General features: G+C 50.7%; 1 protein-coding gene across 3 annotated transcripts in view; it reads right to left on the minus strand.

Moving 5' to 3' along the window:
- Positions 1-5,727, minus strand: part of LOC119955438 (tetratricopeptide repeat protein 28-like) — a 390,291-nt gene extending 384,564 nt beyond the window's left edge. For all 3 annotated transcript variants that reach the window (XM_038781602.1, XM_038781600.1, XM_038781597.1), the window contains exon 1: positions 5,663-5,727. The gene's annotated coding sequence lies outside the window, so the exon portion shown is untranslated. The remainder of the gene's footprint in view (positions 1-5,662) is intronic.
- Between the last annotated feature and the right edge of the window lie 6,517 nt (positions 5,728-12,244).

The following is a 12,244-nucleotide window of genomic DNA, read 5'->3' on the forward strand; positions in this document are numbered from 1 at the left end:
CAGATGGAATCGCAGCCTGACGAGCTTGAATCTTCATTCCTTGATGAGCTAGAAATAATAGGATGCACAGGCTGCAATATCGACTGGGAGAAAGGGAAAAATGTCATGTTGAAAACAATTAAACCCTAGCCGAAACACAAAGGTCGAAGTACTCGCAGAACAGTTACAACTGTACCAAATGACTCATTCTTTAATTTTTTTCAGTCCTCCTGAAATTTCACAGCGTGAAATGTTATGTAAAAGTTCGGCAGCAAGACCCGATGCTGCCTTTGAAATTGGCTGCCTTCTGCGCGAACACATGATTCCATGTGTTGTATTTTACAGGAGAAATCACTGCAGACGATGCTGAATCACATAATGAATACTATGAAGATATATATGATGACTTCAAAGATGATGCGGAACGCGAAGACGCGAAAGGCGAGCCAGATGAAGACGAATTGTTCGTAAATCTATTTCACAGGAGCATTGACGGGCTTGATGAAGAGGCCCAAGAAGCCCTGCTCCGGTGGTTTGGCGGGAATGACGAGGTAGTCACAAGGGACGCCCAGACCGCTCTGGACACTGAGAAAGGCGAGTGCTCGAAGATGGCGTAATCCAAAATAAAAAGTGAGATTGCAGTGGCTGATACCTCAGAGGAACAGCTCTTGAACAAGCTAGTAACAGACAACATTGTAGCAATCTTAGAGAAGGTTGCTCCAGAGGCACTTGGTGAATCATTTCAGGTCTCTGAAGTGTTCAGGTAGTCGACTCCCTGATCCTCGAAGATACTCCACCGGAAGATGAGTTGGAGGAGCTGATGACTATCTTGTTATGCAGCTCAATGGATCACACATATATACTTAAGCAAGACCGGGATAACCCAACGCCTGGACTGTCAGGGCCAGAGAGTGTTTGCATTGTCATTTCTAGTGATGAGGAGCATTGATCCTTGCTTCAGCAAGCCAAGAAGGGACAGCACCTGCTGTTGTAGATGTGACTCCCACCCAGGCACCAGAGGGAGAGGGGCTCCTACCTCCAGATGAGGGTGCAGAATTGGGCATGGCTACAGAATCCCATGGAGACACACAGGTCCCAAGTGATGATCCGCATACTTCTATGCACAGGGTGCAGACCAGTACCGAAACAGGGGTTGCCAAACCCAAACATAAGAAGAAAAGAATTTGCAAGATAATCTTAAAAACAAAAAAGAGGAAGAGAAGAGTGGGAGAGCTAGCTCATCCCAATGACAAAAACAAACAAGAAGAAGTTGATGTTATGATTGATAAGCCAGAGACAGAAGAGACAGAAAACATACAATGAAGCAGCAAACAATGTGTTGGCAAGAAATGGAAAAAGCTGGGGTCGCACGTGTGGCCATCATGGATTGCTGCCTTCCAAAGGCACAGCGTAAAGAGATTATGAAGCAAGAGACTGGAGTCTTCGAAAAGACTGGCAACTGCCCAAGTGATCACAGGGGTGATCCCGTGAGGGAGGCACAATGACCTGTGTGAAAGGGACAGGCACTGACCTGCCATATCATCTCCATGGACACCCTAATTAAATTTGTTTATATTGTTTAAGCATATCACAAATGTATGAAGTAAAAATGGTAATCATGTTAGTACACAAATCTCAATATGTCCTAAGGAAGGGGGATGTGGTGATATGCCTGTAGATAATATTACTCAGCAGCGTGACCTTCCACCAGCAGGTGGCATAAGCCATCAGTCAGCGGACATCCAGCCAGCCCCAAAAGGTTGTAAGGCGTATACAAGGACAGTCGCACATGAGGGTAGTTCCAGGAGAGTCTAAAGGAACTCTGTAATAACTTGGTCTGTATAAGATTCGTATTGTTACTTAAACATGTACACATTAATAAAACATTGTTCTGGCTTAGTCACCAGCAGTTCTGTTGAACCATTACTAGACAAGATAACAGAACACAACACCCCCTTAATAGCACTGCTAATGTACCTACACCACATGCACTGCAGCGGTTCAAGAAGGAAGCTCACCACCACCTTCCCAAGGGAAATTAGGGTTGGGCAACAAATGTTGGTTTTGCCAGTGATGCCCACATCAAAATGAGTTTGTAAAATCTAGGTTAAAGATCCTTGGAGTATCCACAGGTCCAGGTCATATGGTACCAAATTTTTATATTGTTTTTATAAATTTAGAATACCCAATTCATTTTTTCCAATTAAGGGGCAATTTAGTGTGGCCAATTCACCTAGCCTTCACATTTTTGGGGGCGAAACCCACGCAAACACGGGGAGAATGTGCAAACTCCACACGGATAGTGACCCGGAGCCAGGATCGAACCTGGGACCTCGGCGTTGTGAGGCAGCAGGGCTAACCCACTGTGCCACCGTGCTGTACCGTACCAAACTTTTATACACTACTGGTCAAACTTCAGGTGAATTAGTGCACCCTGAAGGAAAGTGTCAAGGTCTAAAAGTGGGTGAGGAATTAGATTGCATGGAATCATGCCGGGGATGAAGAATATTAGTTGCTTGGAGAGACGAGAGAAGCTGAAAGTTGAAGCAATCTGAAGGAGTGTTCAAAATTGAAAAGGGTTCAATTGGTTAAATAAGTAGAATGTTTCCACTGGCAGAGGATCTCTGGAGGATCCCTGACAACCAGAGATTGCAGACTGAAGGTGATTTACAAAAGTCAAGAAGCAAGCGAAGGATAGACTTTTTCACACAGCGAGTGGTGAGGCTTAGGAATGTTACTGCCTAACAAGGCGGGGGATACAGATTCAATTGTAGCCTTCAAATGGGAATCGAGTAAATAGTTGAGAGAAAGCATTTCCTGGATATGGGGGTAGATTTGAGGAGTGGGACTAGCTGGATTTCACTTCCAAAGGTTTAGTGCAGAGGGATGGGTCAAATAGCCTCCTTCTCTGGTGTCCTATTGATTATAACCAGAGGCGACAGAAGAAAAACACAAGTTTAAACGGGACGTTTATGTGCCGGAAAGGACAGTGGAAGCGCATTTAATAATAACTGTTAAATAAGAGTTGAATAAACCCTTAAAGGAGCAAAAAATACTGAACTATGGGGAAAGAGCCAAACTGAGCAACAGAAGAAATGTATGCCAAACAAACTGGAACAGGCACAAGAGGCCAAATGGCCTCATCTGATGGGAGAATGTTGTCGATAATTGTAATGTGACTGTTATCAGAAACTTGATGAGCCAATAAAGAGCAGGAATAGAGTAGATCTTGGGTGGTACGAAGCTGGAACAGAACATAGACTGGCTGGTGAATATCGCATTCTTATACAATGTGAGGTATACAGGCACAAACTGGACCTTTATAATAACAAAGGAACAGACCATTTGGCCCGTCAGTTCTGTGCTGTTGTTTCAGTTCCAAACTACTCTCCTCCCACCACTCTTTATCTAACTCGCCACCAATCACTGCCAAGGGGTTATTTTCAGTTCTATAAACTATCCATTCCCCACCATAATAAGCAGGAATTGAGCTGCCCTTCTCAAGGCTGCCCCCTCCCCCACCAGTTCCCTCACCCACTGCTCCCCATCTGCCAGTGCTGAGCCCTCCTCCCTCTGCCAGTGCTGAGCCCTCCTCCCTCTGCCAGTGATAAGCCCTCCTCCCTCAGCCAGTGCTGACCCCTCCATCTCTCTGCCAGTGCTTACACCTCTGCCTCTGCCAGTTCTACCACTCGTGTCCCTCTGGAAGTGCTGTCCCTCTCGTCATTCTGCAAGTGCTGCCCCTTCTCCTCCCTCTGCCACAGCTGTCCCCTCCTCCCTCTGCCACTGATGTCCCCCTCCTGCCTTTGCCAGTGCTGTCCGCTGTCATCCCTCTGGAGTGCTGCCCCGCCTCCTCCCTCTGCCAGTGTTGTCCCTCCCTCTGCCAGTGCTGCTCCCTCTCCTTCCTCTGCCAGTGGTACCCCCTCTCCTCCCTCTGCCAGTGATGCCCCCTCTCTTCCCCCTACAATACGGGTCCTGTCCTCCCTCTGGAAGTGCTGTCCCACCTCGTCACTGTGCGAATGCTGCCCCTGTCCTCCCTCTGCCAGTACTGCCCTCTCCATCACTCTGCCAGTGCTATTTCCCTCCTCCCTCTGCCAGTGCTGCCCTTCCCATCACTCTGCCAGTGCTATCCCCCTCCTCCCTCTGCCAGTGCTATCCCCCTCCTCCCTCTGCCAGTGCTATCCCCCTCCTCCCTCTGCCAGTGCTATCCCCTCCTCCCTCTGCCAGTGCTATCCCCCTCCTCCCTCTGCCAGTGCTGCCCTCACCATCACTCTGCCAGTGCTATCCCCTCCTCCCTCTGCCAGTGCTATCCCCTTCCTCCCTCTGCCAGTGTTATCCCCCTCCTCCCTCTGCCAGTGCTACCCTCACCATCACTCTGCCAGTGCTATCCCCCTCCTCCCTCTGCCAGTGCTGCCCTCACCATCACTCTGCCAGTGTTATCCCCCTCCTCCCTCTGCCAGTGCTGCCCTCACCATCACTCTGCCAGTGCTATCCCCCTCCTCCCTCTGCCAGTTCTGGCCCCTCCATCACTATGCCAGTGCTGCCCTCACCATCACTCTGCCAGTGCTATCCCCCTCCTCCTGCTGCCAGTGCTATCCCCCTCCTCCCTCTGACAGTGCTGCCCACACCATCACTCTGCCAGTGCTATCCCCCTCCTCCCTCAGATAGTGCTATCCCCCTCTGCCAGTGCTGCCCTCCCCATCACTCTGCCAATGCTATCCCTCTCCATCACTCTGCCAGTGCCCTCCTCCTCCTCTCTCTGACAGTGCTGCCCTCTCCATCACTCTGCCAATGCTATCCCTCTCCATCACTCTGCCAGTGCTATCCCCCTCCTCCCTCTGCCAGTTCTGCCCCCTCCATCACTATGTCAGTGCTGCCCTCTCCATCACTCTGCCAGTGCTATACCCCTCCTCCCTCTGCCAGTACTGCCCTCCCCATCACTCTGCCAATGCTATCCCTCTCCATCACTCTGCCGGTGCCCTCCTCCTCCTCTCTCTGACAGTGCTGCCCTCTCCATCACTCTGCCAATGCTATCCCTCTCCATCACTCTGCCAGTGCTATCCCCCTCCTCCCTCTGCCAGTTCTGCCCCCTCCATCACTATGTCAGTGCTGCCCTCTCCATCACTCTGCCAGTGCTATCCCCCTCCTCCCTCTGCCAGTACTGCCCTCTCCATCACTCTGCCAATGCTATCCTCTCCATCACTCTGCCAGTGCTATCCCCCTCCTCCCTCTGCCAGTTCTGCCCCCTCCATCACTATGTCAGTGCTGCCCTCTCCATCACTCTGCCAGTGCTATCCCCCTCCTCCCTCTGCCAGTGCTATCCCCCTCCTCCCTCTGCCAGTGCTGCTCTACCCATCACTCTGCCAATGCTATCCCTCTCCATCACTCTGCCAGTGCTCTCCTCCTCCTCTCTCTGACAGTGCTGCCCTCTCCATCACTCTGCCAGTGCTATCCCCATCCTCCCTCTGACAGTGCTATCCCCCTCCTCCCTCTGATAATGCTATCCCCCCCTGCCAGTGCTGCCCTCTCCATCACTCTGCCAGTGCTATCCCCCTCCTCCCTCTGCCAGTGCTATCCCCCTCCTCCCCTGACAGTGCGATCCCCCTCTGCCAGTGCTATCCCCCTCCTCCCTCTGCCAGTGCTATCCCCCTCCTCCCTCTGCCAGTGCTGCCTCGAGCTGCCTTACCTGGAGCTGCCACTCTGTCCCTGATCCTCATGGACAGTGTGGCGCGGCTCTCCGGGCGTCATGGCAACCCATAGCAACCAGCACGCGGGAGAGGCCGATCGTGCTGCGTGATGACGTCCCGGACGCACGAATGGTAGGCGGGGGCAGCGCCAGCACACGCACTCAGTGTTCACCAATCAGGTCGCACGTTACTGTCCCGGCGTGATGATGTCAGGGCCATTTGTTCACGGGGATTCATTCAGAAAATCGGCTGAGGAGGAGCTCGCGCGATCAACTGACAAACACATTAGGTAAAGGGTCAGTGCTGAGTGAGTGCTGCACTATCAGAGGGTCAGAATTGAGGTAGAGCTGCACTGTCAGACGGTCAGTACTGAGGGGGTGCTGCACTGTCAGAGGGTTAGTACTGAGGGAGTGCTGCATTGTCAGACGGTCAGTACTGAGGGGGTGCTGCACTGTCAGAGGGTTAGTACTGAGGGAGCGCTGCATTATCAGAGGGTCAGTACTGAGGGAGAGCTGCACTGTCAGAGGGTCAGTACTGAGGGAGAGCTGCATTATCAGAGGGTCAGTACTGAGGGAGTGCTGCACTGTCAGAGAGTCAGTACTGAGGGAGTGCTGCACTGTCAGAGGGTCAGTACTGAGGGAGTGCTGCACTGTCAGAGGGTCAGTACTGAGGGAGAGCTGCATTATCAGAGGGTCAGTACTGAGGGAGTGCTGCACTGTCAGAGAGTCAGTACTGAGGGAGTGCTGCACTGTCAGAAGGTCAGTGCTGAGGGAGAGCTGCACTATCAGAGGGTCAGTACTGAGGGAGTGCTGCACTGTCAGAGGGTCAGTACTGAGGGAGAGCTGCACTATCAGAGGGTCAGTACTGAGGGAGATCTGAACTGTCAGAGGGTCAGTACTGAGGGAGAGCTGCACTGTCAGAGGGTCAGGACTGAGGGACTGCTGCACCAAGAGAGGGTCAGTACTGAGGGAGTGCTGCACTCTCAGAGGGTCAGTGCTGTGGGAGTGCCGCACTGTCAGAGGGTCGGTACTGAGGGAGAGCTGCACTGTCAGAGGGTCAGGACTGAGGGACTGGTGCACCAAGAGAGGGTCAGTACTGAGGGAGTGCTGCACTCTCAGAGGGTCAGTGCTGAGTGAGTGCTGCACTACCAGAGGGTCAGAATTGAGGGAGAGCTGCACTGTCAGAGGGTCAGTACTGAGGGAGGGCCGCACTGTCAGAGGGTCGGTACTGAGGGAGTGCTGCACTATCAAAGGGTCAGGATTTGAGGGAGAGCTGCGCTGTTAGAGGGTCAGTGCTGAGGGAGTGCTGCACTATCAGAGGGTCAGGATTGAGGGACTGCTGCACAAAGAGAGGGTCAGTACTGAGGGAGAGCTGCACTATCAGAGGGTCAGTACTGAGGGAGTGCTGCACTGTCAGAGGGTCAGTACTGAGGGAGTGCTGCACTGTCAGAGAGTCAGTACTGAGGGAGTGCTGCACTGTCAGAAGGTCAGTGCTGAGGGAGAGCTGCACTATCAGATGGTCAGTACTGAGGGAGTGCTGCACTGTCAGAGGGTCAGTACTGAGGGAGAGCTGCATTATCAGAGGGTCAGTACTGAGGGAGTGCTGCACTGTCAGAGAGTCAGTACTGAGGGAGTGCTGCACTGTCAGAAGGTCAGTGCTGAGGGAGAGCTGCACTATCAGAGGGTCAGTACTGAGGGAGTGCTGCACTGTCAGAGGGTCAGTACTGAGGGAGAGCTGCACTATCAGAGGGTCAGTACTGAGGGAGATCTGAACTGTCAGAGGGTCAGTACTGAGGGAGAGCTGCACTGTCAGAGGGTCAGGACTGAGGGACTGCTGCACCAAGAGAGGGTCAGTACTGAGGGAGTGCTGCACTCTCAGAGGGTCAGTGCTGTGGGAGTGCCGCACTGTCAGAGGGTCGGTACTGAGGGAGAGCTGCACTGTCAGAGGGTCAGGACTGAGGGACTGGTGCACCAAGAGAGGGTCAGTACTGAGGGAGTGCTGCACTCTCAGAGGGTCAGTGCTGAGTGAGTGCTGCACTACCAGAGGGTCAGAATTGAGGGAGAGCTGCACTGTCAGAGGGTCAGTACTGAGGGAGTGCTGCACTGTCGGAGGGTTAGTACTGAGGGAGAGCTGCACTGTCAGAGGGTCAGTACTGAGGAAGTGCTGCACTGTCAGAGGGTTAGTACTGAGGGAGTGCTGCACTGTCAGAGGGTCAGTACTGAGGGAGTGCTGCACTGTCAGAGGGTCAGTACTGAGGGAGAGCTGCACTATCAGAGGGTCAGTACTGAGGGAGATCTGCACTATCAGAGGGTCAGTACTGAGGAAGTGCTGCACTGTCGGAGGGTCAGTACTGAGGGAGAGCTGCACTGTCAGAGGGTCAGGACTGAGGGACTGCTGCACCAAGAGAGGGTCAGTACTGAGGGAGTGCTGCACTGTCAGAGGGTCAGTGCTGTGGGAGTGCTGCACTGTCAGAGGGTCGGTACTGAGGGAGTGCTGCACTGTCAGAGGGTCAGTACTGAGGGAGTGCTGCACTGTCAGAGGGTCAGTACTGAGGGAGTGCCGCACTGTCAGAGGGTCAGTGCTGAGGGAGTGCTGCACTGTCAGAGGGTCAGTACTGAGGGAGAGCTGCACTGTCAGAGGATCAGTACTGAGGGAGAGCTGCACTGTCAGAGGGTCAGTACTGAGGGAGTGCTGCACTGTCAGAGGATCTGTGCTGAGGGAGTGCTGCACTATCAGAGGGTCAGTACTGAGGGACTCCTGCACCAAGAGAGGGTCAGTACTGAGGGGGTGCTGCACTGTCAGAGGGTCAGTACTGAGGGGGTGCTGCAGTGACAGAGGGTCAGTACTGAGGGAGTACTGCACTGTCAGAGGTTCAGTGCTGAGGGAGTGCTGCACTGTCAGAGAGTCAGTACTGAGGGAGTGCTGCACTGTCAGAGGGTCAGTACTGAGGGAGTGCTGCACGAGCAAACGGTCAATCCTGAGGGAGCGCTGCACTGTTAGGATCAGTGCTGAGGAACTGCAGCACTGTCACAGGGTCAGTACGAAGGGAGCACCACACTGTCGGAGGGTCAGTACTGAGGGAGCACCGCACTGTCAGAGGGTCAGTGCTGAGGGAGTGCTGCACTGTCAGAGGGTCAGTGCTGAGGGAGTGCTGCACTGTCAGAGGGTCAGTACTGAAGGAGCGCTGCACTGTCAGAGGGTCAGTGCTGAGGGAGTGCTGCACTGTCAGAGGTTCAGTGCTGTGGGAGTGCTGCACTGTCACAGGGTCAGTACTAAGGGAGCACCGCACTGTCGGAGAGTCAGTACTGCAGAGGCGCTGCACTGTCAGTGTCAGTACTGAGCGAGAGCTTCACTGCCGAAGGGTCAGTACTGAGGAAGCGCTGCATGGTTGCAGGGTCAGTACTGAGGGGGTGCCGCACGGTCAAAGGGTTAGTAAGCCACCCTGCCATCGTCAGTTCTGAGGGAGCGTCGCTGTCTGTGAATTAGCACTGAGGGAGCACCATTTCATGTGAGGTGATACAGTGCCGACTCCCATCTCTGAATGCAGAAACCTGCAGGGTGCTTGAAGGAAGAGTGGTGGAGACGTGACCATTATCCCTTAATCAACATTATTTTAAAAAGGTGATCCCATCATTATTTCATTTTGATCTGTAGGAGCATGCTGCCCATAAGCAGTGTAACTGTTACCCAGATTCCAACAACAGCTTTAAAAGTGCTTCATTGGATATAAAGCACTTTCGGTGCCCTTAGTCAGGGAAAGACGCTATTGAAATGCAAATACTTTGAATTTGATCCGGAATTAGATTAGTTTCTGAAATACCCCACATAGCAGCTGGAAAGACCGATGATAGGCTGTCATTTTTCGGTATTCTTTGACACCAATTTCTTTCTCATATTGTTGTGGTACAACTGTTGTTAAATGCTGAGCTGCCCAAATACCTGAAGAGAAACTTGAAACAGCTGCTTAAGTTTTTTTGCAAATTGTGTAGGAAGAAAGATTCTGAAACCCAGAAATGATGTCCCCCACTATTTGTGATGATTTTCCAGTGAAGTAAATGTTTCATGAAGAAAGGTTCGAAAAAAGTGGAATTGAACTTGAAGACAAAAATGACCTGCCACAGTAACAATTCTTTAAATCAGTTCCCAAAGATCTCAACTATCCTCAGAGCTAACCATTCCATGCTCCTTTCAGCAACTCCTTGCTGATTTAAAAATCTATTGAATTCCAGTAATTTTTGCCACTTTGTTTTCCCGGGGTGTCCTCTGAGGCTAGTTCTTCTGGCCTGGCTTTGTTCACACTGCTTTCTGTGTGGGTTCTGGCCAGCTATTCCTACTGTCCGCGGAGAGATCTAAGGCAGGATTCTCCGTTCTCCCAGCCGTCCAATGGAGATTCCCATTGTGGCTACCCCTGCGCCATCCGGAAACCAGCGGGTGTGGGTGCACTGCCGCCAAAAAGGAGGATCCTGCAGAAGCAGCTGCCACCTCACACAACCTTAAATGTGCTCTTTCCCTTTGATCTCTCCATTGTCTCACCCAATCTCTTCAGAAATACTCTCTCCCAGTATTGATGAAACTGATTTCTTTAGCACTTAGGACTTAAAAGAAAAGCAAACTCACCACATCTTTACTTCCTTCCACCTTTTTTTACAACCTTCATATATCAACCTTTGAACCAAAACTACCCATTCAAATCTACTCCTGTTATTGTTTTATGCGAACTTCTGTTAGAAGTCCTCTAGGTTCATTACCATATCTGCCTATGCGGAGTCTGCGCGTTCTCCCCATGTCTGCATGGGTTTCCTTCGAGTGCTCCGGTTTCCTCCCACAAGTCCTGAAAGCTCGTTAGGTGAATTGGACATTCTGAATTTTCTCTCTGTCTACCCGAACAGGCACCGGAGTGTGGCGACTAGCGGCTTTTCACAGTAACTTCATTGCAGTGTTAATGTAAGCCTACTTGTGACAATAACAAATTATTGTACCAACCAATTCTTATTGTTCGTTTAGATTTTCCCAGTCACCCTGTCTCTTATTCCAATTACCATGAGCACAAATCCCAAACAGCGATATTACAACAGAAAAATATTACATTTTCTTTGTTTTCTTGATGCTGCCGTGGGAGGGAAGTTACTTTCAAATCTCTTTCATGGGATAAGGGCATCACTGCACCAGCATTTGCTGCCTATCTCTAATTGCCCTTGAATTGGGTGGCTTGCTGGGCCATTTCAGAGGGAAGTGAAGAGTCAACATGTAGGCCAGACCAGGTAAGGATGGCAGATTTCCTATCCCTATAGGACATTTAATGACATTAGGGTTTATTACGCCAATCAATGATAGTTTCAGGGTCACTATTACTGAGACTCATTTTTCAATTCCAGATTTTACTAACTGAATTTAAATTTCACCAACTGCCGTGGGTGGAAACCATACAAAAGACACGGGCAACAGATCACGAGAAATTCCTATAATTACCATCCTGGATTAGATTGTTGTAAAATCAGATTGTTAGCAAATGGGACTAGTGTTTATTTCTGTTCATATTTGTTTTGCCAGTGTAATAACCCCCCCCCCCCGGGGCCCAAGGGGAAAATATTATCAATCATCCTGTGGGGCTGCTGGAATATCAGCTTCCCCGATAGGGGGCAGAGGCCCACTCAGCTGGGGCTTGAAAGATCAAGCAGAAAAGCTGGCCCAAGCAGCCGGCATGTTGGTTGTCCCAACGGGGACTGTGGTGTAAGTAGTTACTGCCCTAGTTAAATAAATCCTTTGTTATTCCTACCACTGGCTTTCTGGTCACTAAAGCTATGTTTTTACATATATTGAATTATCAAATATGAACAGTAACAACAATATTAAAAAGAAGCATATATATTGTATATGTACATAATCAAAGAAATATATTGGTTCAAGCAACTGTGATATTTAAACTACCACCAGGGGGCCCTAAGTCTCAACCGTATCCAATTCTTTTAAAGAATGAAATCAATGGCAATCATCTCTGGCAGAACTCTTTAGGTGGGATGGGAGACCTCCAATTAAGCAAATTTGCCTCCTGGCTATTAAAGAGGCAAAGTTATGAACACTCCCCTACCCCCCCTTCCCGCCGCCGCCGAATGGAATGCTGGAGAGTCCGAGTCTCCAAATATTGCTGCCAGTGGGCAAGTTTCTAAGGCCACCCTTAAAATCTTAGACATTGTGTCAAAAGAGGAAACCCCAAATCTAGCAAATTTATGATGTGGAGATGCCGGCGTTGGACTGGGGTGAGCACAGTAAGAAGTCTTACAACACCAGGTTAAAGTCCAACATGTTTGTTTCAAACACTAGCTTTCGGAGCACAGCTCCTTCCTCAGACGAGGAAGGAGCCTCACCTGAGGAAGGGGCAGTGCTCCGAAAGCTAGTGTTTGAAACAAACATGTTGGACTTTAACCTGGTATAGTAAGACTTCTTACTAGCAAACTTAGGACAAGACCAAAACACATGCGTGAGGTTAGCTGGTGTAAGTGAGCAGCGATCACACTTGCTCTCCACATCTCAAAAGAATCTACTCATCTTCACCTTAGTTCAATGTGTTCTTTATAATACTT

Source organism: Scyliorhinus canicula, chromosome 21, assembly GCF_902713615.1.
Source record: "Scyliorhinus canicula chromosome 21, sScyCan1.1, whole genome shotgun sequence".
In the NCBI taxonomy this organism is placed as follows: domain Eukaryota; kingdom Metazoa; phylum Chordata; class Chondrichthyes; order Carcharhiniformes; family Scyliorhinidae; genus Scyliorhinus; species Scyliorhinus canicula.